The following is a 26,113-nucleotide window of genomic DNA, read 5'->3' on the forward strand; positions in this document are numbered from 1 at the left end:
AGCTGGGAGAGTGAGAGGAGTGAGGAACAGCCTTGCAGGAGCCAAGGTCAGTGAAGAAGGAGGGGGAGAGGTGCTCCTGGCACTGGAGCAGAAGTCCCCTGCGGCCTGTGGTGAGGACCATGGTGAAGCAGGCTGTCCCCCCGCAGCCCATGGAGTACCACAGTGGAGCAGGGTTCCGTGCTGCAGCCCCGCTGCCACGGTTACCACCATGGACACCCTCTCAGCAAGAACCAGAGGGAGTGCCGGAGTGGATGTCTCCACAGTAACAGATGGCACGTTGTGGGGTACTCACGTTCATAAAATTCCATTGAACATCAAAGGACCAATTGGGAATGACTGTAGTGTATTGCTGCTAGGACGATCAAGTACAACTTTGACCAGATTGTTTGTTTTGCCGGGGATAATTGATGCCGACTATAATGGACAAATCCAAGCTATGGCTTGGACACCGTCTCCACCATTGTCAATACCAAAGGGAACTAGAATTGCTCAACTGATTCTTTTTCTGAGCAGTAGTCTGCAGGAGTTGGTTCAAGAACAACTCCAACAAGGACATACTGTTCCGACAAACAGCCCATGGAATTCACCAGTGTTTGTCATCAAGAAGAAGAGTGGGAAATGGAGATTACTGCATGATTTGTGACGAATCAACGCAGTGATCGAGGACATGGGCTCCTTGCAGCCAGGATTACCCTCACCTACCATGATACCCTGTAATTGGGACATTGTTGTTATGGACTTGAAAGACTGTTTTTTCACAATTCCTTTGCATCCTGACGATGCTCCTCGTTTTGTCTTCTCGGTACCAAAGATCAATAGGAAGGAGCCTATGGACCGATATCATTGGACCGTACTACCACAAGGCCTGAAAAACTCCCCAACCATGTGCCAAACCTATGTCGCAAAAGCTATCCAACCAGTCCGCCAATGCTTCCCGGAGATATATATATATGCCACTACATGGACGATATCCTACTAGCTGGACCATCTAGTAATAAGGTCCAAGAGGCACTGCCTGCCTTAAAACAAGCGTTACAGACAGCAGGACTCCAAATTACACCTGAAAAGGTGCAGACCCAAGGACCTTGGAAGTATCTGGGGTGGAAGATTTTTTTCTAGCTCCTTGCAGCTAGAAAACAAAACAAAAAAAAACCCACAAAAGATAAAAAAAGAAAAGAAAAAAAAGGAAAAAAATGAAAAAAAGAAAAGGAGAAAAAAAGAAAAAAAACAAAAAAACAGTAACTTTGAATATTGTATCGGACTCGCAATAAGCTGTAGCTGTCGCTCAGTGCATTGAGAGGGCACATTTGAGACATATCCCAAAGGAAAACTCTTTTCTAAAATTTAAGGAGCTGTTATTTTTGGCAGAGCAGCAAGTGCACCCATATTGTATTATTCACATGCGGAGCCACACCATGTTGCCCAGTATATCTACAGAGGGTAACACGCGCTGACCAGCTAACTAATATGACCCTGACTGCCCTGGTGCCTAAGGTGCTGGAGCAAGTACGGTTATCCCATGCCTTTTTCAATCAATCCGCCAAAGTCTTGGTGAAACAATTTGCTATATCGATCACTGATGCCAAATTGATCGTCCGAACATGTCCTGACTGTCAACAACATGTTTCGACCCCGTCTTTAACAGTAAACCCTAGAGGTCTACGGTCCCTACAGTTATGGCAGACCGATGTAACACATATTCCAAATTTGGTTGCTTGAAATATGTTCACGTATCGGTAGATACTTTCTCTCATGCTATTTGGGTGACAGCTGCGGCAGGTGAAACGAGTCACCATGTCCAGGCTCACTTCCGTGTCGCTTTCGCAGCACTAGGCATCCCAAAGGAAATAAAAACCGACAATGGCCCCGCTATGGTAGTCACTGTCGCATTAAGGGGTGTAGCCGATTAACCGTTACGGGTCCGGTCGGATTCAGGGTACTGAACTATCACAATCACAGATTCACCAGTAACGTATAACCACCCTTAGCACTGAACTACCACGGTCACGGATTCACCAATAACGTAAAACCGCCCTTACTCTAGTCCTGTTCAATGAGAACTACCACGGCTAGGAACAATGCAGTTAGGTGCAATTTATTACAGCAACAGGTACACAGGTTCTTTGGATTGCCAGCGATAGTTTACTGTCTGCAAAAGCAAGCTAGCATGCATGAAATACACAGGTGCACAGCCTGGAAATTAATGCGTTAAAAGGCACAAAGACTCTATAGAGATTCCTAAGTTTCCATGGAGACACCCGGTATAACCAAGTGTTCAAATCTCACCCAAAGGCATCCCAAGGAGGGAGGAAGAGAGGCTCAGCCCGTCGACTGATCCCAGGAGTCAGGAGGTATCTTCCCTGACGATGGTATCTTCCCTTGTAATGGTATCTCCCCTGACGATTATATCTTCCCTAACATCCCCTCTCTCTTAGGCCAATTTATATTATTTTCTATCTTTTAGGTGGAGCTTGAGTGACTCTAGTCAAGCATATCTTAGTTATGATTGGTGAAAAGTTTTCCCGTCTCCGTTTAAAGGTATAGGTTCTGAGAAATTCAGAGTGCATGCTCAGTGAGGGGTGGTCGCATCTTGGAGGCAGGTAGCTTTTGGCATGGAGGTGTGTTTTGGTATTATATTGATATTATAATGAGCAAAAGTACACTAGAGTACAGCATTTGTCAAAAACATGACAGGTCGTTGGCTCAGGGTAGCAAATGTGCAGCTTATCGCTCTCGGTGTGCACAAGAACAATCGAGTCCCCACCTGGTCACAGAGCCTAGCCGCAGTGTGTCCGCTCTGCTCCACACTGCATACTGTTCCTTAGAATCAGCACACCAGGTTCCCCCAGTGCAGTAACATCTAAGGTTGCAAGCCTAGGGAGCGCTCAGGTAGTGTAACTACACCCTGCCCTGAAAGCCTCTTCAATGCTGTACATTTTCTTTAAAATGCGAATATTAGTGTCATTTTTCTAGTTACTTTAGGCAGTTACACCACAATAGTGACACACACACACACCCTGCCTCGCATGCCCTGCCTGTCCCTCCTGAAGAGCCTGTAACTGTATATTGTAACACACCAGTCACAGGACTCATCCCACCAGGTTTCAGTTATGCCGACGATATCATAGCTCTGGGACTGGGCCAAGACTTTTATCTCCTCTAGTTTTTTCCTTATGCTGTGTGCACTGGTGTAGAAGCACTTCAAATGTGCCTCATTGTACGCAGCACCTCATGGAGCATATATATACTGCAAATGCATATCTTTTCTATTGACTTATGAGTCAGAGAAAGAAATGCAAGTCGCGCTACTCTCAATTACCCAAAGTATACATCAGCATGACTGCTGATTTAACTCCAAGGCATCTGTCCTGAGAAAAGGTGTTGGTTATTGACAGGCTGTGAAAGAGTATCTTGAGAGAGTTTAGAAAGACTCCTTCCAGGACTGCAGATGTCCCGCCAGACTGAGCAATTGGTATTCTGAGCTTTGTTTTTGCAGAATAAAAACCTAGAAGTTTCCTTCAGTAACAAACAAACAAGACCAATCCCTCCTCAATAACAGCCCAAAGCGTAGGTTTCCTTCAGCCATCCATCATGATGTAATTGTCATCCCCATGTAAGTGTCCTATTTGAAAAAAAAAAAAAGTGTAAGCAACTGTCCTGGTTTCAGTTAGGACAGAGTTAATTTTCCTCCTAGTAGCTGGCAGGGTGCTATGTTTTGGATTAGGATGAGAAGAGTGTTGATAACATGCTGATGTTTTAATTGTTGTAGAGCAGTGCTTACACCAAGCCAAGGACTTTTCAGCTTCTCCCTCTGTCCTGCTAGCGAGCAGGCTAGGGATGCAGCAGGAGCTGGGAGGGGACAGACCCAGGACAGCTGACCCAAACTGGCCAAAGGGGTATTCCATACCATCTGACGTCATGCTGAACAATATATAGGGGTGGCTAGCCGGGGTGGGGGGGGGGCGCTTGCTCGGGGATAGGCTGGGCGTCGGTCAACGGGTGGTGAGCAATTGCATTGTGCATCACTTGTTTCGTACACATTATTATTATTAATACTATTATTATTATTATTGTTGTTGTTATTATTTTTCCTGTCTTAATAAACTGTCTTTATCTCAACTCACAGGCTTCACTTTCCTGTTTCTCTCCCCCATCCCAGAGAGGGAGGGGGGAGGGTGAGCGAACGGCTGTGTGTTGTTTGGCTGCCAGCCGGGCTAAACCACAACAGCAACTAAATTTTGGTCCCAGGTGTTAAATCACAGCTCAAGAAGCCCAGTGAATGTTTTATCCAAAAAAAAAAAAAGTTACTGCTTCTCTAGGTATGTTCTTTGATCAGGTCCAAGACTTTTTAAAATTCTATTTCAGGAAAGCATGCCTGATACTCCACAGATTTGGTAGATAGGCTACAACTGAAGTTAGGAAAAATCTGTCAAGGTTGAGATCAGTAAGGTCAGGGAGGAGGGAATATAATTAGGCTTATAATGGAAATTCTGCTTGGGTTTTGTTTATGCAATAGCTGCTGCCACTATGTGACATCTTTTCCCTTTCTCTAAGTGCACAACTCCAACAGCCAGCAGCCCATAGAGAGCGTGCAGGATGTGCTGCCGCTGCAGAACAACCTCCTATGAAGTTTCCTGAGCTCTTCTGTAGCTGGCTTAGAGCCGCACCAGTCTCTCTTGGCCTCTTCAATAGTTTCTGACCCTCGTGGAGATGTTCCTCACCATTTACTACTTCTTCAGAGGAGGCTACATAGATGTGAAAATGACTGTCTTGCTGAGCACCAAGCACACGATTCCTACCTTGCAGGGACCAGTCAGACTAGCAGGTCACAGCAGAAATAATTCGGCAGCTTTCCAGAAAGTTGTGGCCATTTTCTATAATGCGCAATTAAAAACTGATGCGTGTTACTTGCCGAGGCGATCGGCTCCGGGGCAGGCGCGTTCTGCAGCGGAGCGGGGGATCGGGACAGGCAGGGCTTTTTTTCCGACATCGAGGCCGCTCGGGGGAGCCGCCAGGACCCGGCAGCCCTCCCGAGGGAGGCTGACGAGGCGTAGGCGGAGCCAGCAGCGCCCCCTCCCCGGCCGTTCAAAAGCAGCCCCTAGGGAGCGTGAGCGACCAGGAGCTTGGCGAACAGGGCGAGCAAACAGGGCAGAGCGCGGCAGTTCGCGCAGGGAGGGCGAGCAGGGAGGGCGAGCAGGGAGGGCGGAGAGGGCAGAAGGTTCCCCCCGCCCATAAGAACAACACATTTAACGGCTGTCGACCGCTAGCTAGGCTGCAAGGGTCTACACCAGGCGGAGCACTCTCTCTAGAAAGTCTGTAACCACCCAGACTGACCGCCCGCTCAAAAATGCGGCAGTTCAGGTCTCTGGGTGCAGGGAGTGCCTGAGCCTGTTGTTGCCATCTGAGGGAGGCAGAGGGACTGTGTGTGTGAGGTGCGAGCAGGTGACTGACCTGGTCCACCTGGTGGCAGAACTCAAAGAGGAGGTGGATAGGTTGAGGGCTATCAGGGAGTGTGAGCGGGAGATAGACTGGTGGAGCGACTCCCTGCAGGGCTTGAAGGAGAGGTACTGGGGTGAGACACCCCAAATGGGGGTGGACCCCCTGCCCTGTCGCTGTCGGGCAGAGGGAGGCGACCTAGGAGTTGAGGAAGAATGGAGACAGGTCCCTGTTCAACCTCGCAGGCAACGCACCCCCCCCACCGGCCCCTCCTTCCCAGGTGCCCTTACATAGCAGATTTGAGGCCCTGGAGCTTGAGATACCGGTGGGTGAGGATGAGGTAGAAAGTCTACCCAGGAGGATGCCTAGGGCGAGGAAGCTGACTCCACGCCTCAAGACAGCCTCCACCAAGAAAGACAGAAGGGTGATTGTTGTAGGCGACTCCCTTCTCAGGGGAACAGAGGGCCCTATTTGTCGGCCTGACCCTACCCATAGGGAAGTCTGCTGCTTCCCTAGGGTCAGGGATGTTGCCAGAAAACTTCCCAACCTGGTTCGCCCCTCTGACTACTATCCGCTTTTGATAGTCCAGGCTGGCAGTGATGATATTGAAGAGAGAAGCCTGAAGGCTATCAAACGGGACTTTAGGGGACTGGGACGGTTAGTGGATGGAGTGGGAGTACAGGTGGTGTTTTCCTCCATCCCTACAGTAGCAGGGAGGGGTACAGAGTGGACACGGAAAGCCCACCTGATTAACACGTGGATCAGAGGCTGGTGCCAACACAGAAATTTTGTTTTTTTTTGACCATGGGGCGCTTTACTCGGCACCCGGCCTGATGGCCGCAGATGGGTCCCACCTATCTCTAAGGGGAAAACGGATCCTAGCCCAGGAGCTGGCAGGGCTCATTGAGAGGGCTTTAAACTAGGTAAGAAGGGGGATGGGGCTGAAATAAGGCTTGTTGGAGCTGTGCCAGGGGGAACAATGGCAAGGCCGGGGGAGAAGGCAATGGCCCAACTGAAGTGCATCTACACTAATGCACGCAGCATGGGTAACAAACAAGAGGAGCTGGAAGCCATCGTGCAGCAGGCAGGCTATGACTCGGTTGCCATCACGGAAACGTGGTGGGACCACTCTCATGACTGGAGTGCTGCAATGCCTGGCTATAGGCTCTTCAGAAGGGACAGGCAGCACAGAAGGGGTGGTGGTGTGGCTCTCTGTATTAGAGAGTGTTCTGATGTTGAGGAACTTGAGGCTGGGAACGATAAGGTTGAGTCCCTATGGGTTAGGATCAGCGGGAAGGCCAACAAGGCAAGCATCCTGGTGGGGGTCTGTTATAGACCACCGAACCAGGATGAGGAGACGGATGAGGAGTTCTACATGCAGCTGGCAGAAGCCGCGAAATCATCAGCGCTTGTTCTCATGGGGGACTTCAACTTCCCAGACATATCCTGGAAGCACAACACAGCCCAGAGGAAGCAGTCTAGGAGGTTTCTGGAGAGCGTGGAAGATAGTTTCCTGACGCAGCTGGTTAGTGAGCCTACCAGGGGAGGTGCCCCGCTAGACCTTCTGTTCACAAACAGTGACGGACTGGTGGGAGATGTGGTGGTCGAGAGCTGTCTTGGGCAGAGTGACCATGAAATGGTTCAGTTCTCTATTGGCGAATTCAGGAAGGGGACCAGTAAAACCGCTGTCTTGGACTTCCGGAGGCCTGACTTTGAGCTGTTCAGGACACTGGTTGGCAGAGTCCCTTGGGAGGAGGTTCTGAAGGGCAGAGGAGTCCAGGAAGGCTGGGCACTCTTCAAGAAGGAAATCTTAAAGGCTCAGGAGCGGTCTGTCCCCACGTGCCCAAAGACGAGCCGGCATGGAAGAAGACCGGGCTGGCTGAACAGAGAGTTGTGGCTCGAGCTTAGGAGAAAAAGGAGGGTTTATAATCTTTGGAAAAGAGGGTGGGCTACTCAAGAGGACTATAAGGATGTTGCGAGGCTGTGCAGGGACAAAATTAGAAGGGCCAAAGCTCATCTGGAGCTCAATCTGGCTACTGCTGTTAAAGATAACAAAAAATGTTTTTACAAATACATCAACACAAAAAGGAGGACTAAGGAGAATCTCCATCCTTTACTGGATGCGGGGGGAAACTTAGTGATGAGAGATGAGGAAAAGGCTGAGGTGCTTAATGCCTTCTTTGCCTCAGTCTTTAGCAGCAAGACCAGTTGTTCTCTGGATACCCGGTACCCTGAGCTGGTGGAAGGGGATGGGGAGCAGGATGTGGCCCTCACTATCCACGAGGAAATGGTTGGCGACCTGCTACAGCACTTGGATGTACGCAAGTCGATGGGGCCGGATGGGATCCACCCGAGGGTACTGAGAGAACTGGCGGAGGAGCTGGCCAAGCCGCTTTCCATCATTTATCAGCAGTCCTGGCTATCAGGGGAGGTCCTAGTCGACTGGCAGCTAGCAAATGTGACGCCCATCTACAAGAAGGGTCGGGGGGTGGACCTGGGAAACTATAGGCCTGTCAGTCTGACTTCAGTGCCAGGGAAGCTCAAGGAGCAGATTATCTTGAGTGTCATCATGCGGCACTTGCAGGGCAACCAGGCAATCAGGCCCAGTCAGCATGGGTTTATGAAAGGCAGGTCCTGCTTGACGAACCTGATCTCCTTCTATGACAAAGTGACACGCTTAGTGGACGAGGGAAAGGCTGTGGATGTGGTCTACCTTGATTTCAGTAAGGCTTTTGACACCATTTCCCACAGCATTGTCCTCAAGAAACTGGCTGCTCATGGTTTGGATTGGCGTACGCTTCATTGGGTTAAAATCTGGCTGGGTAGCTGGGCCCAGAGAGTCGTGGTGAATGGAGTAAAATCCAGTTGGAGGCTGGTCCCTCAGGGCTCAGTACTGGGGCCAGTCCTCTTCAATATCTTTATCGATGATCTGGATGAGGGGATCGAGTGCACCCTCAGTAAGTTTGCAGATGACACCAAGTTAGGTGCGTGTGCCCATCTGCTCGAGGGTAGGAAGGCTCTGCAGGAGGATCTGGATAGGCTGGACCGATGGGCTGAGGTCAACTGTATGAAGTTCAACAAGGCCAAGTGCCGGGTCCTGCACTTGGGGCACAACAACCCCAAGCAGAGCTAGAGGCTGGGAGATGAGTGGTTGGAAAGCTGCCTGGCAGAGAAGGACCTGGGAATACTGGTTGATAGTCGGCTGAATATGACCCAGCAGTGTGCTCGGGTGGCCAAGAAGGCCAACAGCATCCTGGCTTGTATAAGAAGCAGTGTGGCCAGCAGGTCTAGGGAGGTGATTGTCCCCCTGTACTCGGCTCTGGTGAGGCCGCACCTCGAGTACTGTGTTCAGTTTTGGGCCCCTCGCTACAAGAAGGACATGGAGGTGCTCGAGAGAGTCCAGAGAAGGGCAACGAGTCTGGTGTGGGGTCTGGAGAACAAGTCTTACGAGGAGCGGCTGAGGGAGCTGGGGTTGTTTAGCCTGGAGAAGAGGAGGCTCAGGGGCGACCTCATCGCTCTCTATAGGTACCTTAAAGGAGGCTGTAGAGAGGTGGGGGTTGGTCTGTTCTCCCACGTGCCTGGTGGCAGGACGAGGGGAATGGGCTAAAGTTGCGCCAGGGGAGGTTTAGGTTGGATATTAGGAAGAACTTCTTTACCGAAAGGGTTGTTAGGCATTGGAATGGACTGCCCAGGGAAGTGGTTGAGTCGCCATCCCTGGAGGTCTTTAAAAGACGTTTAGATGTAGTCCTTAGTGATCTGGTTTAGTGGAGGTCTTGTTAGTGTTAGGACAGAGGTTGGACTAGATGATCTTGGAGGTCTCTTCCAACCTAGACGATTCTGTGTATCTGTCATGGTTTTGGCTTGGACAGAGTTAATTTTCTTCATAGAAACTCATACAATTCTGTGTTTAGGATTTTTGATGAAAATAGCAGTGATAACATACTGATGTTTTTGATTGTTGCAGAGCAGTGTTTGCATAGAGCCAAGGACTTTTCTGCTTCTCGTGCTGCCCTGCCAGCAAGGAGGTTGGGGTGCACCAGAAGCTGGGAGGGGACAAAGCCATGACAGGTGACCTGGTCTGACCAAAGACATATTCCATACCATATGATGTCATGCTCAGCAGTAAAAGCTGGGGTAAAGAGGGAGGAAAGGGAGGGATGTTCAGAGTGATGGTGTTTGTCTTCCCAAGAAACCATTACATGTGATGAGCCCTGCTGTCCTGGAAGTGACTGAACACCTGCCTGCTAATGGGAAGTAGCAAATGAATTCGTTGTTTTGCTTTGCTTGCGTGCGCGACTTTTGCTTTACCTAGTAAACTGTCTTTATCTCAGTCCATGAGTTCTGGCACTTTTACCTTTCTGATTCTCTTCTCCATCCCACCTGGGGAGAGTGAGTGGGCAGCTGTGTGGCGCTTAGCTGCCTGCTGGGGCTAGACCACAACAGTATAATTTTTGATTATTCATATCATATCATATTGATCTTGTTCAAGCAAGAAATTGTTTTTCAAGTGACAGCAATTTTCATTATGCATCCTTTTTAGGGATGACCTTCCTTATACTTCAGTCTTTGTCTTCCAGTCCTTCAATATCTTTCCCAGTAGCACACTTTTCCTAATGTCTCACCTGAAATTAAGTAGTTCAATTTTAAACCTAAAACTTTTCTTGAATACCATTGACATGGTAAACACATCATCCCCTTTTGAAATTTTGTGTTGCTATGTTTGTTAGGGTTAGTTCCTTCCTCAGTCCTCTGCAACTTAGGCTAAAATAACCCCAAATAGTTTGCTTGCTTCCTTTCTAGACTCCTGGTTCAGTTCTAGAGGTCTCCTTTGGACTTTCTACTGTGTCCTGAATTCACTTGGGATAGAATTAATTTTCTTCCTAGTAGCAGATATGACGCTGTGGTTTGGATTTAGGATGAGAATAATGCTTATAACACAGTGATATTTTTGTTGTTACTAAGCAGTACTTACACTAAGTCAAGGACTTTTGGCTGCTCATACTGCCCTGCCAGCGAGGAGGCTGGAGGTGCACAAGAAGCTGGGAGGGAACAAAACCAGGACAGTTGACTCAAACTGGCCAAAGGAATATTCCATACCATATGACATCATGCTGAACAATGCAAACTGGGGAGAGTTGGCCAGGGGGACCACCGTTGCTCAGGAACTGTCTGGGCATTGGTCAGCTGGTGGTGAGCAATTGGGTTGTGCATCACTTTCTTTGTTTATTCTTGTTTTTCCTTTCTTTTCCCTTTCTTATTAAACTCTCCTTATCTTAACCCATGAGTTCTTGTACTTTTTCCTTATTTTGATTCTCTCCCCTATCCCACTGCGGGGGGTGGGGTGGGATGTGTGCGAACATCTATGTGGTGCTTAGCCACCTGCCAGGTTAAACCACAACATACTGTTGATCCACATGTTTTCCAAAAACAGTCACCCAACATGGGATAGAGCCCTACAGCTGTCCAGGCAGTTTGGGCTCACTGGGACTGAACAGAATGGTACGATTTCTCACACATCCTATTTTTCTGTTTATAGTACTATAACTTCTGCTGATTTTGCAAGCTCTTCCTCAGCTCATGATTCACAACGGTCCCCAAATGCTTTCATGAAGAACCTGTATTTTGCCAGCTGTTCTCAATCTTATGTTTATTTGATGAAGCTTTCCTATTAATAGTACCTTGCATTTTACATTATGGACACTATACTTTTTCAGAGCATCTTCCCCAACGGTCAGGATAATTTTTGAGTTTATCTTCCAAATTATCTGTGGTTAATCTCAATTAGGTGGCTTTTGAAAATTTATAAGCATACTTTATTTTTCCCCATAGGTTTATTTAGTAGTAGATTTATTTTAGTAGTAGATCCTGGATGTTTTTTTGTCACCCAGATAATATTACCTCCCATTTTAGGGACTGTCCCATTCAGGTCATTCTTAGTTGGCTTAGGAAAAAATCATATGAAATAGCATGAAAATCTTCCTTAAAATATTGGATCACTCCTGTTTCTCTTTCTGAAAATTGTTTATCAAATGGTGTTAGATTGACAGGCATTGTCTATTCTTGACAAATCTATCCTTGCTTCTACTCACCTTCATGATAGTCACATAGTTGACCCACGCCCATGACCCATCTTCAGAGTGGCCACAGCCCTATGGAGATATTTAAATATCTCCTAGATATTTAAAATTGGTTCGTATTAACTGTTTCAGCATTTTCCAGGAACTACAGATAACCTGGGAGGACCATCATCCTGAAGTACTCTTTATTTTACCCCACTTCATAAAGATAGGCACTTCATTTTTTTCCCACGCTCTGACACTTCACTTTTCCAGAGCAGGATGTTAAAGATACTACCAATAGCATTGAGACTTCATCTGATGGCCTTTGTATTACCCTGTGAGGGTCATTGAGCCCAGAAAGTGCGGAAACATCAAATTTACCTGCAAAAAATATCTGATCTGCAAACTGCCTCATGGCAGTTCCTCATAGGGTAAAACCTGGTGGAGTTATATTGGCCAAGGAATACATCCTGTTCCAGCATCCATTTGCATTGATGATTGAAAAATTGTCCTACACAGGAGCATTCTTATACCAACACTATCTGTAGTTTGATTATGATCAATTGATATTGTGATAGGCCTGTGAAAAGTATTATTTGCTTACTTTTACTAGAAGGCAGTACAAAAATGTCTCAATTCAAAGTATCAAAATATGAGCTGAGAAGCTGGCAGATAAATTATTAGAATCCAGTCTTTGCACCGATAAACGCTTGAATTTTCATTGAACTTATATATTAATGTGAGAAAAATCTCAAATAATTTTCTTCAGACAGGATCTTCTGTGAAGCTATTTTATTCGCGATTGCAATGGCAGGTGTCCTGTCAATTAGGAGCGCATTATAGTAAACAAATCATAACCTTTTATTCCCTATTACCCGATGTCTGATCACCTCCCATTTCCTCATTGGCTGAGTACTACAGGTTCACAAGCTACTCGACGCTCCTCTATATCATATATGTACAATTTTTCTTTTTTTCAACCCTTTAATTTCTCCCTTTTTCCCTTTCTTTCCCCTTTCTTAGGTTTTGAGAACCTGTGATCTTTGTTTTACTGTTCCCGCACTGCTCATCCTGTTTTTCTCAAGCTTCCGCCTTATTTTGGAACAGTGAAGCCTTCTACTGTCCACTTATCTACTTAGCATTTCTCCTTATTATGACTACACAACTACCTTGGAATACAGAAAATTAGTTCTCTACTGCAAAAACACAACTTAGTTTCTCACATTAAGAATAGGCAGTTTTTCCAAGAGTAAAATTCACTAGACAGCCTACAATTTTTCTTTCACATATTTAAGGAAGATGTTTGATCTGGTAAGAAATAATAGTAATTTATGTCTTTGATAATTGAGAAGGATTATAGTTCTATACACAGAAAGAAACAGCCGTTACCCGCTCTCTGAGTCACAGGCCTATTAAAAGGGTATATACAACCTTAACCAGATGAAACCTCAATATTTTGGGTCAGGAAAGGAAGGAAGCATCCATCTCCTTGTGAAATGAAAGCATCACTATCGGCCTCTTACTCTCTCGCTCCTGCATTAAGACTTGGCATAAAATTCTTAAATCCTCTTCTTCCTGATGTCTTTTTCCTTAAAATGAGACAGTCATTTCCCCTCATGCAAGCAAAAGCAGGCTCTAGGCTACACTGTCCTAATAGCTACAAACCCTCCTTCTTCAGGCTGGGCAAATTTGCAATTTTCTGTCCAGCATCCTGCTCTAAACAAACTAGTATAAACTGAAGGTTTATATGTAATTCATGATACATGTGTTTTTTTTTAATACTGATCCTGCTGTGAAGGAAGACTGGATCCATTAAAAAGCATCATCTGCCATCAGAGCACAGGGCACAAGCCATAAGATTTCCTTAACAGGGTTGGTTCATCCTACCTGAAGTAAAACTCAAGGAAATAAGATTAGCAGGAAGACATCCATGAACTGATCTGCAAACAAGCCACTTTATTCAACCATTTGTAGCATGGAAGTCATATGCCTTTTAGACTCCCATTGAGCAAAACCAATCCCTTAAAATCCCACAAACCAGGAGATCTGCAGTTGGGCAGAGATGTTCAGGTGAAGGTTTCAAATGTACAGGGTGTGTGTCTCATCTCATTAAAAACAGAACAATTTAAGGGAAAAATGGGCTGCCAGGAGTTCTGCTTTCCCCACTTCCACAGAGTCTAGCTCATCTGCACAACTTGACATGGTTAGATAGGCTGGGGGGAATCTGAAGGAAAGTGATTGCTAACTGGAGCCCTCCAGACTTTCATTGGCCCTTTTGGGGGGGAAGAAGGCAGTCAATGACCCTACCAGCCCCTAGGCCACTGTCCAGCAGAGGCCACATCAAGACCCTCCCTTCTCTGCTGAAGCACAGTGACCAAGCTCTGCTCCTGCAGTTTCCCAACTCTGTTCCCTCTGATCTGTTGTTTTCTCATGCTTCGAACATGAGCTTCCTTCCCTGGATACTCTGTCGATCTGGCACAGCCTTCCATGCCTCTCTCTCATCTCTCATGAGGAACATATCCTTTATCATCCTCATCTTTTTTTTGTGGTCCAGTTATTCAGTGATTCCCACGTATGACCTCAACCCAAAGCCTTTCAAAATGGAAACCTCCCACTAACTTAAACGGGCTTTGAATCAGTTCTATATTAAGTATTTTTAGGGTGCCGAGCATGGCAATACTGACAGAAGTCCTCTGCAACAGCCGTTGCACACACTGCTGTCTTCTTATAAATGAAAATTCCCATAGTCATTTTCTTTCCTCTTTTCTATTTACTTACAGAAGTGAATGTTGCAGTGAGATTTCAGTGAGGTCAGAGGTGTGGGACGATATTAATCTGGCCAAATACAGATACCTGCAGATGGATTAGCCACCCTAAGGACCCTTAGCAGAGAAATGAGAGAAATCAGCACTGCCACTTTGGGAGTCCATGTATCCTAAAGCAGATGTGGGGTTAATGAACTAACAACTTGTGAGATGAAACCCATCTCTGATGAAGGTGCTCCCAAGATGATGATCTTCCAGACATATTACTGTAACTCAGTAATCTGCAAGATATAAAACAGTGTGTTGTCAGAAAACCTGTCTGTTGTGAAAGGGTGCTGCTGCTTTCTTACAGAGGCAACAAGCAGTCTTGGACTGAGTTGAGGTCTATGGCTCTTTATCTCAGGCTAAAATGGGGCCCAAGGCCATGCTCTTTCATGGGAAAATAAACACTGTGATTGTGAGTAACCAAATGGCCATTAATGTTATGCCAGCGAGGGCTCTTACCATGGATAGGGGTTGAGCTGGGCTGCAGCCTCCTTCCCTGCTCCCTTGTGTGCATATGTTGAGTGTGCTGGCCTTTCTTCACCCCTTCCCACACTCTTGGCACCTGTGAAACCGCATTGCAAGACCTCCTCCTTTGAAGCCAGGTCCAAAGGCATCTCCAGCTGACTGATGCAACTGAAACAGATTTATCAACAGAAATGATTTGTGATTCATCTGAAGGTAAGTATGGCAAGCAGATACACTGGATGATACAGCAGAATACCTGGGTGACTTTTATTCTCTTCTTGCCAGGGTACTTTCTGAAGTATCGCAGCCTAGACAGCTCTGCTCCTTGGCTGGAGGGAACACCAGTGGCTGGGGCCATTGTGAGGACTTCACAGTGCAGATGATCTTATCCTAGCACCTGAGAACATTTCCAGGCAGTGCTTGTTTTATCCTGTCATCTGCAGTAATGTCTTTCCTCTTTTTCAGAGCCTCATGGCCAGCTACCACCAACTGTTCCACCCTTGAGATCCGCCAAAGTGGCAGTTTTAAAAGTTTAATGTCCTCTTTGCTGCTGGTGAGGATAAAAGTTGCAAGCTGAACTGAATATTCCCGAACAAATAGTTTCCCTGTTGTTATCTCCATGGGTAGGAGCCACACTGATGATATCTTTTCCATTGTTTTGCTTGCCATTTGTTTTGCTCCTAACTAGATCAGACTATATATTAGGAAAAATTTCTTTACCGCGAGGATGGTCAAACACTGGAATAGGCTTCCTTGCAAAGTTAAAATTAGGAGAAATTTCTTCTCAGAAAGAGTAGTCAGACATTGAAATGGATTGCCTAGAGAGGTGGTGGAGGTGATTCTATGAAAGGGAGGTGATTCTATGAAAGTGGTTGATGCTCCATGCCTGTCAGTGTTCAAGAGGCTTTTGGATAATGCCCTTAATAATACGCTTTAGCTTTTGGTTAGCCCTGAAGGTGATCACGCAGCTGGACTTGATGATCTTTGTAGGTCCCTTCCAACTGAAGTATTCTAATTCTAACTCTAACAGAGTCCTGGCAGTCAGGTTAAAATCCCTCATGCAAACTGAGGAGGTCCTACTATGGATAGAAACTAGTAGAGATAGCTTCTTCCTTTCTCAATATATCATGAATTTAAGCTTGAATATGCCTTTCCTGTCTAGCAAAGTTTGTTTGAAATGTTCCCGTATAATTGTTTTTCATTGGAAGACACTGAGCAATTGGAGTCCAAGCCTTCAGCAAAGGTGTAAGTGCATGTGCCACCTGAAAGGCAATGTAATGGAAAATTCAGTCCAAAGGAAACACTCTGACTTCTTAAAAATGAAACAACTTCAGTCTTATCAAAATAAAATGAAGAATGAAGTTGAAATAAAATGTTCTTTCCATTTTTCTTAAATTTGATTTCTGCAGCCAAGTCAAACAAAAAATTCTAGCCTTTTCCACTGTCTTCAGCACTGTTACACTGTTCCTGCTTCACGGCCAGTGAAGAATGAAGGGCTGGCTATTCCTTATATGGCAGCTGACATGCAGAGATGCTCAAGAACAGCAGGCTGTCAATATCCTAGGCACAAGTGTGATGATTTTTTTTTTATCACTTCGTCTATAGATTGAAGTGAAGCAAATCTATCAGGTTTGATTTTCCAATATAAAAAACATTTCAGAGAATTATTCATGTATGGCATCTGCCTTATGAAACACCCCTCACTGAAGAGACAGGAGCTGCCCTTCCCTACTCTCCTCATTTTATATGAGAATCTCTTTCCCCCACTGTTTCCCCTGAGGAAATTGAAGTATCCCAAAACCTCAGACCCCAAAGTCTTTTCCCTTTAGCAATATTGGGCACTGTAATTGCAGTACGTTATTTACACACAGATTTTAATGATTAGATTAAAATTAGTTTCTCTTGGAAGGTGAGCAGCAGTGTCCCTTGAAATAAAAACAATTTCTTTGAAGCAGATTGATAGCACATGGGAAAGCATTGTAAAATTGAGTACCTACCTTTTAGGATGTGCTAGCAAACTTTTCATGTACAGAAGTTTCAAGATGAAAGTATACTACAGAGTGATAATAATGGTGTAAACCCAGCATGTGAGATTGTGACAGCAACTTTTTTTATCAGATTGCATGGAAAATAAATCAAAATCCTAAAAATAAAGAACTTAAACCATCTGGTTCTCACTTGAAATGTGTAGTGATCAACAAGGGGAAATGGTTTTAAACTAAAGGAGGGGAGATTTAGATTAGAAGTTAGAAGGAAATTTTTCACTCAGAGGGTGGTGAGGAACAGGTTGCCCAGAGAGGTTGTGGATGCCCCATCCCTGGAGGTGTTCAAGACCAGGTTAGATGAGGCCCTGAGCAACCTGATCTAGTGGGTGGCATCCCTGCCCAGAGCAGGGGGGTTGGAACTAGATGATCTTTGAGATCCCTTCCAACCCAGGCCATTCTATGATTCTGTGATTCTATGATTCTATGATCAACAGTTTTGGATCATAGCAGAGAATGTCATTGGTAGTTTCATATCATAACGAAAGGATGGTGATTCTCTAGCTTTTACCAGCTAGCATAGAAGAGACATGAAAGCAAAGAAGATGCTAAAATAAAAATAAAATTGCTTTTTTTTTTTCCCAGAAGACAGCACTAGTTCACTTTCACAAATCCCTAAGTTGAGGTAAAAAAAAACACAAACAACAACCACAGTAGATTCTGTGCTACCTAAGATGAAATCAGCACATCCTGGAGATGCAGAATGCTAAAACACCAAAAAGACACCAAAGTTTCAATTAACTTCCTTACATAACGTGAAATGAAACTGGGTGGATAAGGCACTGAGCTGGGAAGCTCTTTACTATTCTCAGCTCTGTCCATAACTGGTCTCACAGTTTTTGGCAAGTTCTTCACTTCAGAAGTTTTATCTGAAAGTAAGGGTGGCTAAGTGTATTTTTTGACAACAAATACATTTGAGTTGAAAACAAGAAGTTCAGGAGCTGTCTTCCAGTAGGAGCAAATATCCTAAGTAATCCTTCTGTGGGGTTAGAAACAGGCAATGTAATATTGTCACCTGAAATAACTGGACTTGCTGGCCCTGGGAGTCTTTCCCATCCCTGCATTCTTTCACCAGTCTGAACAGTCTGATTATGCTCACCAGAAAAATCCTGTGTTCCTGCATCCTTTGGTTTGGACATGTCTTCATCCCCACATTACACAACGAATCAAGATGGGCACACATATGGCACTCATGAACGTATCCCATTTCACATTCTCCACTGCAGCATATGGAGGACATGGTACTAAAACCCATGAGATGTAGCAAAATTCTCTAAAATCTAGGGAAGAAAAAGATCTCCTTGAGACTGTTTCATCCTGCAATTGAGAAATACACTTACAACAAGGGTTTCTAAAAAACCTCACTAACCAGCGATTATGACATTGCTATTACAGACATATACAGACATAGTTAGCTTAGCTTTTGTGTAATTGGACTGTCTAATGCCCTTTTTCCACTCTGTTTTAACGTAACATATACAGAGGGCAGTAATTTTTCCCTGTTTTGGGCAGAATGTCAGAAAAAGAGATGTGGTGTTCTCCAGAAGGCACGCTGTGGAAAGTGAAGTACCTAGTAAGAAAGACATCAGAAATGTTCCAACAAAAAAAGATTTTCATCAGGATCCAGGAGAGACCCCATAACCTGCTGCCTTCTGTGGTCTCCAGCAATTTGGCAGGTCCTTGTTCAAGGTCCTGCACCAATAACCTTTTTCTTATTTATAGGAGTGAAACATGAGAGACTGAGAACAGTATTTGTGACACAGCCTCAGAGATGTGGGAAGTCTTCACCAAAAAAAAAATAGTCGTGAGCTGGCAAATAGCACAAATAATGCTAGCAAGAAAAGGAACAAATTTTCTACCTAGAAAAAGCTTAGAGAGTACAAGAAGTTAAATGTCTTGAAATCAAGTAGCATGATGAACTCCAGTTTTAAGTGCTCAGGGAATGGGCTGAGTCATTAGCATTATCCCTGGGAATTCCTGAGTGATGAGTGAGGAACCAGAAGGCCCAAAATGATGTGCCTCTTGAACAGGGGGAAAAGGGTGGGAGGGACAACTCTGTTTTACTTCAGCATCCATGAAAAACACAGCAATGCACGATTTACAAGAGGGGAATGATTCAGGTTGTTTTTATCTTGCATTGGAGAAGTCACTGGAGAAGTCTATGAATGTTCTCATAAAGACCAGAACAGACCCTGATAGCAAAAAGCTAAATGTGTCCCCAACATGTACATCGAGGAAAGCTCTAATTCTGCCCTGAAATGGTCATGGCTACCTGGATTCCTTCCAACTCATCTGCATTTTTAGGGGGCTTCACGCTAGAAAGCCGCTGTGCTGGAGGACTCTCTGGAGAGGAAATCCTCCAGAAAGCTCCCTGAGTGTGTCGCTGTCAGCATTCATGCCATGCACCTGACTCACAGGTATGGGATCATGCATGGGTGTAATAGAGCTGTACCACGTGACATCCGTGCTCAATCAAAACAACTCATATTTTGAGTACTAAATATTTTTTAAAAGTAACACAAGAACAGGTTGTACCCCATGCATTATTCACAGTAATTTGGTGCTTTGAAAAGTGATTTTTTGATAAACTGTGACTTGTTCATGGACAATTTGTAATCAGAAAGAGATGAAAATCATCATTACATTATTTATTACAAATTATTTGTTCATTTCTAGTATCAGCTTATACCAGACTTTGAGGTTATCCCAGCTTTACTCATGCCTGGATCTCATCTCCGAAGTCCTCTCCAAAGGTATTTCAGACAGCTCTGCCTACCTGGGAGAGCCCAGGACCAAGGTGCTTGGCCACCCCTCATCCTTCCCTGCTGCACCAGTTCCGGTGGAGGCACGGGGCACACTGGAGAAGGCACAGCTCCAGGAAGGACCACGTTGCCTGGGCAATGCCTTGACACCAGCTATGCCTCGTGTAAAGTTGCTGTCCAAGGCTGGACATGGCTTGGGAGCAGGGAAAGCATGGAGCTACAGTACAGCGCAACACAAGGAGAAGGAGGGAATATAATGCTGACTGCCTTACCCTCCTTCTCAGCATAGGCCTGGCTTCCTCCATTTGTACTGCTGTGGGAACATTGCTGTCCACTCCATTGCTATCAGCCCCCTTTCTGATTCCTCTGCCAATCATTGTTTCTTGTAATGAAACTTTCCTCAACCTATAAGGGCCAGGCTGTTACCAATCTCACTTGTATGCAACATCTACTTGTAAGGCACTGCTCTTGTACCACTTTACTAGAGTCATCATAGAATCACAGAATGGTTTGGGTTGGAAGGGACCTTAAAGATCATCCAGTCTAACCCCCTTCCATGGGCAGGGACATCTTTCATTAGATCAGGTTGCCCAAAGACACACTCAACCTGGCCTTAAACACCTCGAGGGATGGGGCATCCACAACTTCTCTGGGCAACCTGTTCCAGTGCCTCGCCACCCTCACTGTGAAAAATTTCTTCCTTATATCCAACCTAAATCTACCCTCTTTCAGTTTAAAACCATTACCCCTTGTCCTGTCACTACAAACTCTGGTAAAAAAAGTCATTTTCCATCTTTCTTATAAGCTCCCTTTATATACCAGAAGGCTGCAATAAGGTCTCCTCAGTCTTCTCTCTGCACCAAAGCAATGGTGTTTCTCCCCGTTTAGTTAGAAAATAGCTCCCATCTCCTTGCAGGTCAGCTGGACAGGGGTGAGGTTAAAAGAGCAACTCAGTGGTTTTGGGGTGTTTCCAGGTCAAGCTCCCTTGCAAGCCAGCATTCAACTGATGGTGCTACAGGAGGAACCGGAATGGCCCCAGCCCTGGTTCTGGCTTCGGAGGGCAGTAACTGAATCAGCGAGGCCATGAAGGGGTCCACTCCTTCTCCCACTGGGTTAACGTCCATGATTACTACCCACATAGCTTGCTGGATTTTTTCTTCAGCCTTTGGTTGGAAATGAACGTTTTTTCCTTCATTTTCTTTTTTATTCCAGTGGCAAAATATATTAAAAAAAAAAAAAAAGAGAAGAGAAGAGCAGAAGGAAGAGAGATACTGGAAGAGACAAAATGTGACATTCAAGTTCTTCCTTCCATCTCTAAAACAGCCTGGACTCTTCTAAAGATTTTTGATAGACCTGCATCAATTTTTTTTTTTTTTAAAAAGAAACTCGTCCAAATCTGCAAAATGGAAATGAACACAGCAATTTTCTATAAAAATATCTTAACGCTTTCTGAAGAGCAGGTTTTCTCTACCAAGGCAGGGCTCAAAATGATCCCTACAGTATATAGAAGAAAACCAGACAATTCATGTCATGATACCAGTAATAGTATATATTATATATTATTATTATATATTATATATATAGTATATATTTTGCTCCTTTCATGTTGGGAAATGACTTGATCTCCATTCATCTCTATCTCTAATCTGCCAGTTTCTAAACCATGACAGAAACTTGCTTTTCCCTCTGTAATTATTTTAACTTCTTAGTATCATAGAATCACAGAACTGCTTGGGTTGGAAGGGACCTTAAAGATCATCTAATTCCAACCCCCCTGCCATGGGCAGGGATGCCACCCACTAGATCAGGTTGCCTAAGGCCCCTTCCAACCTGGTCTTCAACACCTCCAGGGATCGGGCAACCACTACTTGTCTGGGCAACCTGTTCCAGTGCCTCACCACGCTCTGAGTGAAGAATTTCCTTCTAACCTCTAATCTAATAGTTCCTCATTGTCCTGTCATTATCTGACTAAGAAAAAGTTGCTCTCCATCATTTTTATAAGCCCCCTTTAAGTATTGAAAAGCTGCAATAAGGTCACCCCGGAGACTTCTCTTCTTTAGGCTGAACATGCCCAGCTCTCTCAGCCTTTCTTCATAGGAAAGGTGATCCAGCCCCTTGATCATCTTTGTGGCCCTCCTCTGGACCCGTTCTAACAGATCAACAACCTTTTTTGTGCTGGGGGCTCCAGACCTGGACGCAGTACTCCAAGTGAGGCTTCACAAGGGCAGAGTAGAGGGGGACAATCACCTCCCTCAACCTGCTGGCTACTCCTCTGTTGATGCAGCCCAGGATGCAGTTGGCCTTCGGGGCGGCAAGCGTGCACTGCTGGCTCATGTCTAGCTTTTCGTTCACTAGAACTCCCAAGTCCTTCTCTGTAGGGCTGCTCTCAAGGAGTTCTTCTCCCAGTCTGCACTCATGTCTGGGATTGCCCCGACCCAGGTGCAGCACCTTGCATTGGACTTGTTGAACCTCATTAGGTTCACATGAGCCCACTTCTCCAGCTTGTCCAGGTCCCTTTGGATGGCATCCCTTCCTTCTGTTGTATCAACTGCACCACTCAGCTAGGTGTCATCTGAAAACTTGCTGAGGGTGCACTCAATCCCATTGTCTATATTGTTGATAAAGATATTAAACAGTACTGGTCCCAGGACAGACCCCTGAGGGACACCACTCGTCACCAGCCTCCACCTGGACATAGAGCCATTGACCACCACTCTCTGGGTGTGACCTTCAAGCCAATTCCTTATCCACTGAATGGTCCACCCATCAAGTCCATCTCTCTCCATTTTGGAGTTCAGGATGTCATGTGGGACTGTGTCAAAGGCCTTGCAGAAGTCCAGGTAGATGACATTGGCTGGTCTTCCCTTGTCAACTGCTGCAGTCACTCCACTGTAGAAAGCCACCAGATTGGTCAGTCATGATTTACCCTTGCTGAAACCATGCTGGCTATCTCGGATAGACCTCTTTGTCTTGCATGTGCCTCGACACTGCTTCCAGGAGGATCTTTTCCATGATCTTCCCAGGCACAGAGGTGAGGCTCACCAGTCTGTAGTTCCACAGGTTGTTTTTTCTACCCTTTTAAAAAATGGGCATGATGTTTCCCTTTTTCCTGTCACCAGGGACTTCACCTGACTGCCAGGATTTTTCAAATATGATAGAGATGCTTGGCATCAGCCAATTGCTTCAGGACCTTGGTATGTATGTCATCGGGCTTCATAGACTTGTACTTGTTTAGTTTCATCAGGTGGTCTTGAACCTGCTAGTACACTCCTGCAATGGATGTTAGTAAGTGTTTTACATAAAATGTATTGGGTTTACATGGCAAGGTTTTGGTAGTGGGGGGCTGCAGGGGTGGCCTCTGTGAGAAGAATCCAGAAGCTGCCCCATGTTAGATAAGAGCCCATGGTGCACCACGGTGGAGCTGATTTCCATGCTGCAGCCCGTGGAGGAGCCCACGGTGGAGCAGTTGGATCTGGGCTGAAGAAGGCTGCAGCCCATAGAGAGCCTCTGCAAGAACAGATTCTGAGCTGGACCTGTAGCCCATGGAGAGGAGCTCCCTCAGGAGCAGGGGATCTGGTGGGACCTGCCAGCCGTGGGGGACCCATGTTAGAGCAGTTGCCTCCTGACGGATAGACCCTGTAGTATGGACCCATATTGGAGCCTTTCTTGAAGAGCTGCTGCCTGTGGGAAGCCCACGTTAGATCAGTTTGGGAAGGACTGTATCCCGAGGGAAGGACCCCACGTTGGAGCAGGGGAAGACAGTGACTGTGAAGAGCAGCTGAGACAAAGCATCATGGACTGAGCACAACCCCTATTCCCTGTTCCCCTGTGCCTCTCGGGGGGAGGATGTAGAAGAGGGTGGATGAGGCTGAAAGGTGTTTTTAGTTTGCTTTTAGTTTCTCACTGTTCTAGTCTGCTAGTTACAGGCAATAAATTATATTAATTTCACTATGCTGCGTCTCTTTTGCCCATGACAAGAAATGTTGAGTGATCTCCCTGTCCTTATCTCAACCCTTGAGCCCTTTCCATCATAATTTCTCCCCCTTTTCATTTGAGGAGGGGGAATGAGACAGCAGTTGTTGTAGAGTTCAGCTGCCCAGCTGGGTAAAACTACCACAGGAATTTGCGCTCGATCCAAAACAAAAGAGAAGAGAGAAATGACAAAAATGGTGTGAGCAAGTTAGGACATATAAAGACATAGAATCATTCCCTAACAGTGGAAATGTTAAATATACATTAGCATTACAGCATTAGATACACAACTTGGAAAAATGGAGGAGTAAAATTTACAGGATCTGTTTTTTAATATCTGACACATACAATACGAAAAGGTACTTACAGGTTGTTCTTAATAATTAAAAAGAATGCAACCTAGATAGTTATTTTCAGTTCCTAGCTCTCCTGATCTGTCTAGACAGAAGACTGTCTGGAAGCTAGAAAGGTAAAACATTGTTATTATTATAATAGGTTTCTCCTTAAATACACTAGTAGACATTATAGAGGATTCTCAGTACAAGACAATCTAATAACGAGAAAGTCCCAAGACCTTTTTCAAATTAAAACTCCATGCTAAACCTTTAAGTGAGTGTTGTGGTTTAACTTTGCCAGCAGCTAAGCACCACACAGCCATTTGCTCACCCTTCCCCCACAGTGGGATGGGGGACTGTGGGAAAGGAATTCTCAGGGAGCTTTGTGCTGTTTCACACATCCCTGAGTTAGACATAATGAGGAAAACAGCGGTAGAACCAAAAACTTGAGCAAGGTCGAGATAAAGTAAATTGGCTACAGTGTTAAAGATGAGCTTTGGGCAGTGGCCAATTGCTGGCTGGCTCAAGGCGCGTGTCTGAGGGTCTCTAACCAATTGTAAGACAGATTCGGGCACGTGGACAGCGCGTGGGGCTACGGGGAAAGTATATGTAGTAGTGAAAAAGGGCAATAAAGGTCTCCTGTTCAAGAGCCATCAGGAGTCCGTGTCTTTCATCCCTTCAGGGGAGAGAATCGGAAAAAAAGTAAAAGCCTGTGGGTTGAGATAATGGCAGTTTAATAGGACAGAAAAGAAAGAAAAGTAATAATCACAGAATCATTTAGGTTGGAAGAGACCTCCAAGATCACCTAGTCCAACCTCTGATCTAACACTAAGAAGTCCTCCACTAAACCATATCACTAAGGACTACATCTAAATGTCTTTTAAAGACCTCCAGGGATGGCGACTCAACCACTTCCCTGGGCAGCCCATTCCAATGCCTAACAACCCTTTCAGTAAAGAAGTTCTTCCTAATATCCAACCTAAACCTCCCCTGGCACAACTTTAGCACATTCCCCCTCGTCCTATTGTTAGTGTTGGGGAAAACCAAATGGATGTTTTAATGTTTCTTAGGTGACGGGTCATAAAATATAGATAAGCATTATCAAATGTATTTACATTATCAAATTTATCTATACTAAGATATTTAGGGAGTATACCGAACAGTCAAATGAATCCTTGAAAGGGATCCCTGTGAGAGAACAGGTACAACCTGACCTTTGATAAGAACCTGAAAATGCTGAAATGAGTTGAACCAGAACCAAGGAGCGGAGAGAGCATGCGTCGAGTGAGAAAGGTGAAAAGTTTAACAGAGAGGAAGACTCCTTACTTCATCTGGACGACCACCTGGACGACCACCAGAGAGCACCACGCATGTGCAAATGGGAGGAGAGCTAATTGGAATGGAATGCGAGGCTGATGTTGCAACCTGTAATGAATATGTATACCTTACGTAATATTGAATGTATAAATAACAATCGGGATGTAACGGGACTGGAAGCCAGATTTGGGCACCTGCCCCGGCTTCCAGCGCTGAATAAAGCACCTTCATATAATCACTTGGTGGTTATGTGGTTGCTACGCTAACACTATCACCGGGCACGTGGGAGAATAGACCAACCCCCACCTCTCTACAGCCTCCTTTAAGGTACCTATAGAGAGCGATGAGGTCGCCCCTGAGCCTCCTCTTCTCCAGGCTAAACAACCCCAGCTCCTCATAAGACTTGTTCTCCAGACCCCTCACCAGCTTCGTTCCCCTCCTCTGGACACGCTCAAGCACCTCGATGTCCTTCTTGTAGCGAGGGGCCCAAAACTGAACACAGTACTCGAGGTGCGGCCTCACCAGAGCCGAGTACAGGGGGACAATCACCTCCCTAGAACTGCTGGCCACACTGCTTCTTATACAAGCCAGGATGCTGTTGGCCTTCTTGGCCACCTGAGCACACTGCTGGGTCATATTCAGCCGACTATCAACCAGTATTCCCAGGTCCTTCTCTGCCAGGCAGCTTTCCAACCACTCATCTCCCAGCCTGTAGCTCTGCTTGGGGTTGTTGTGCCCCAAGTGCAGGACCCGGCACTTGGCCTTGTTGAACTTCATACAGTTGACCTCAGCCCATCGGTCCAGCCTATCCAGATCCTCCTGCAGAGCCTTCCTACCCTCGAGCAGATGGGCACACGCACCTAACTTGGTGTCATCTGCAAACTTACTGAGGGTGCACTCGATCCCCTCATCCAG

The 26,113-nt window shown here is 45.6% G+C and overlaps 1 long non-coding RNA gene across 1 annotated transcript; it reads right to left on the reverse strand.

Moving 5' to 3' along the window:
* Positions 1–1,340: 1,340 nt before the first annotated feature.
* Positions 1,341–25,481, reverse strand: LOC121062437. Its single transcript, XR_005815555.1, has 3 exons — positions 24,997–25,481; positions 12,035–12,037; positions 1,341–1,352 (listed from the first exon to the last, which is right to left on the reverse strand). It is a non-coding gene; the product is annotated as an uncharacterized LOC121062437 (long non-coding RNA).
* Positions 25,482–26,113: the final 632 nt, after the last annotated feature.

The sequence above is a fragment of the Cygnus olor genome, chromosome W (genome assembly GCF_009769625.2).
Source record: "Cygnus olor isolate bCygOlo1 chromosome W, bCygOlo1.pri.v2, whole genome shotgun sequence".
Classification (NCBI taxonomy): Eukaryota; Metazoa; Chordata; class Aves; order Anseriformes; family Anatidae; genus Cygnus; species Cygnus olor.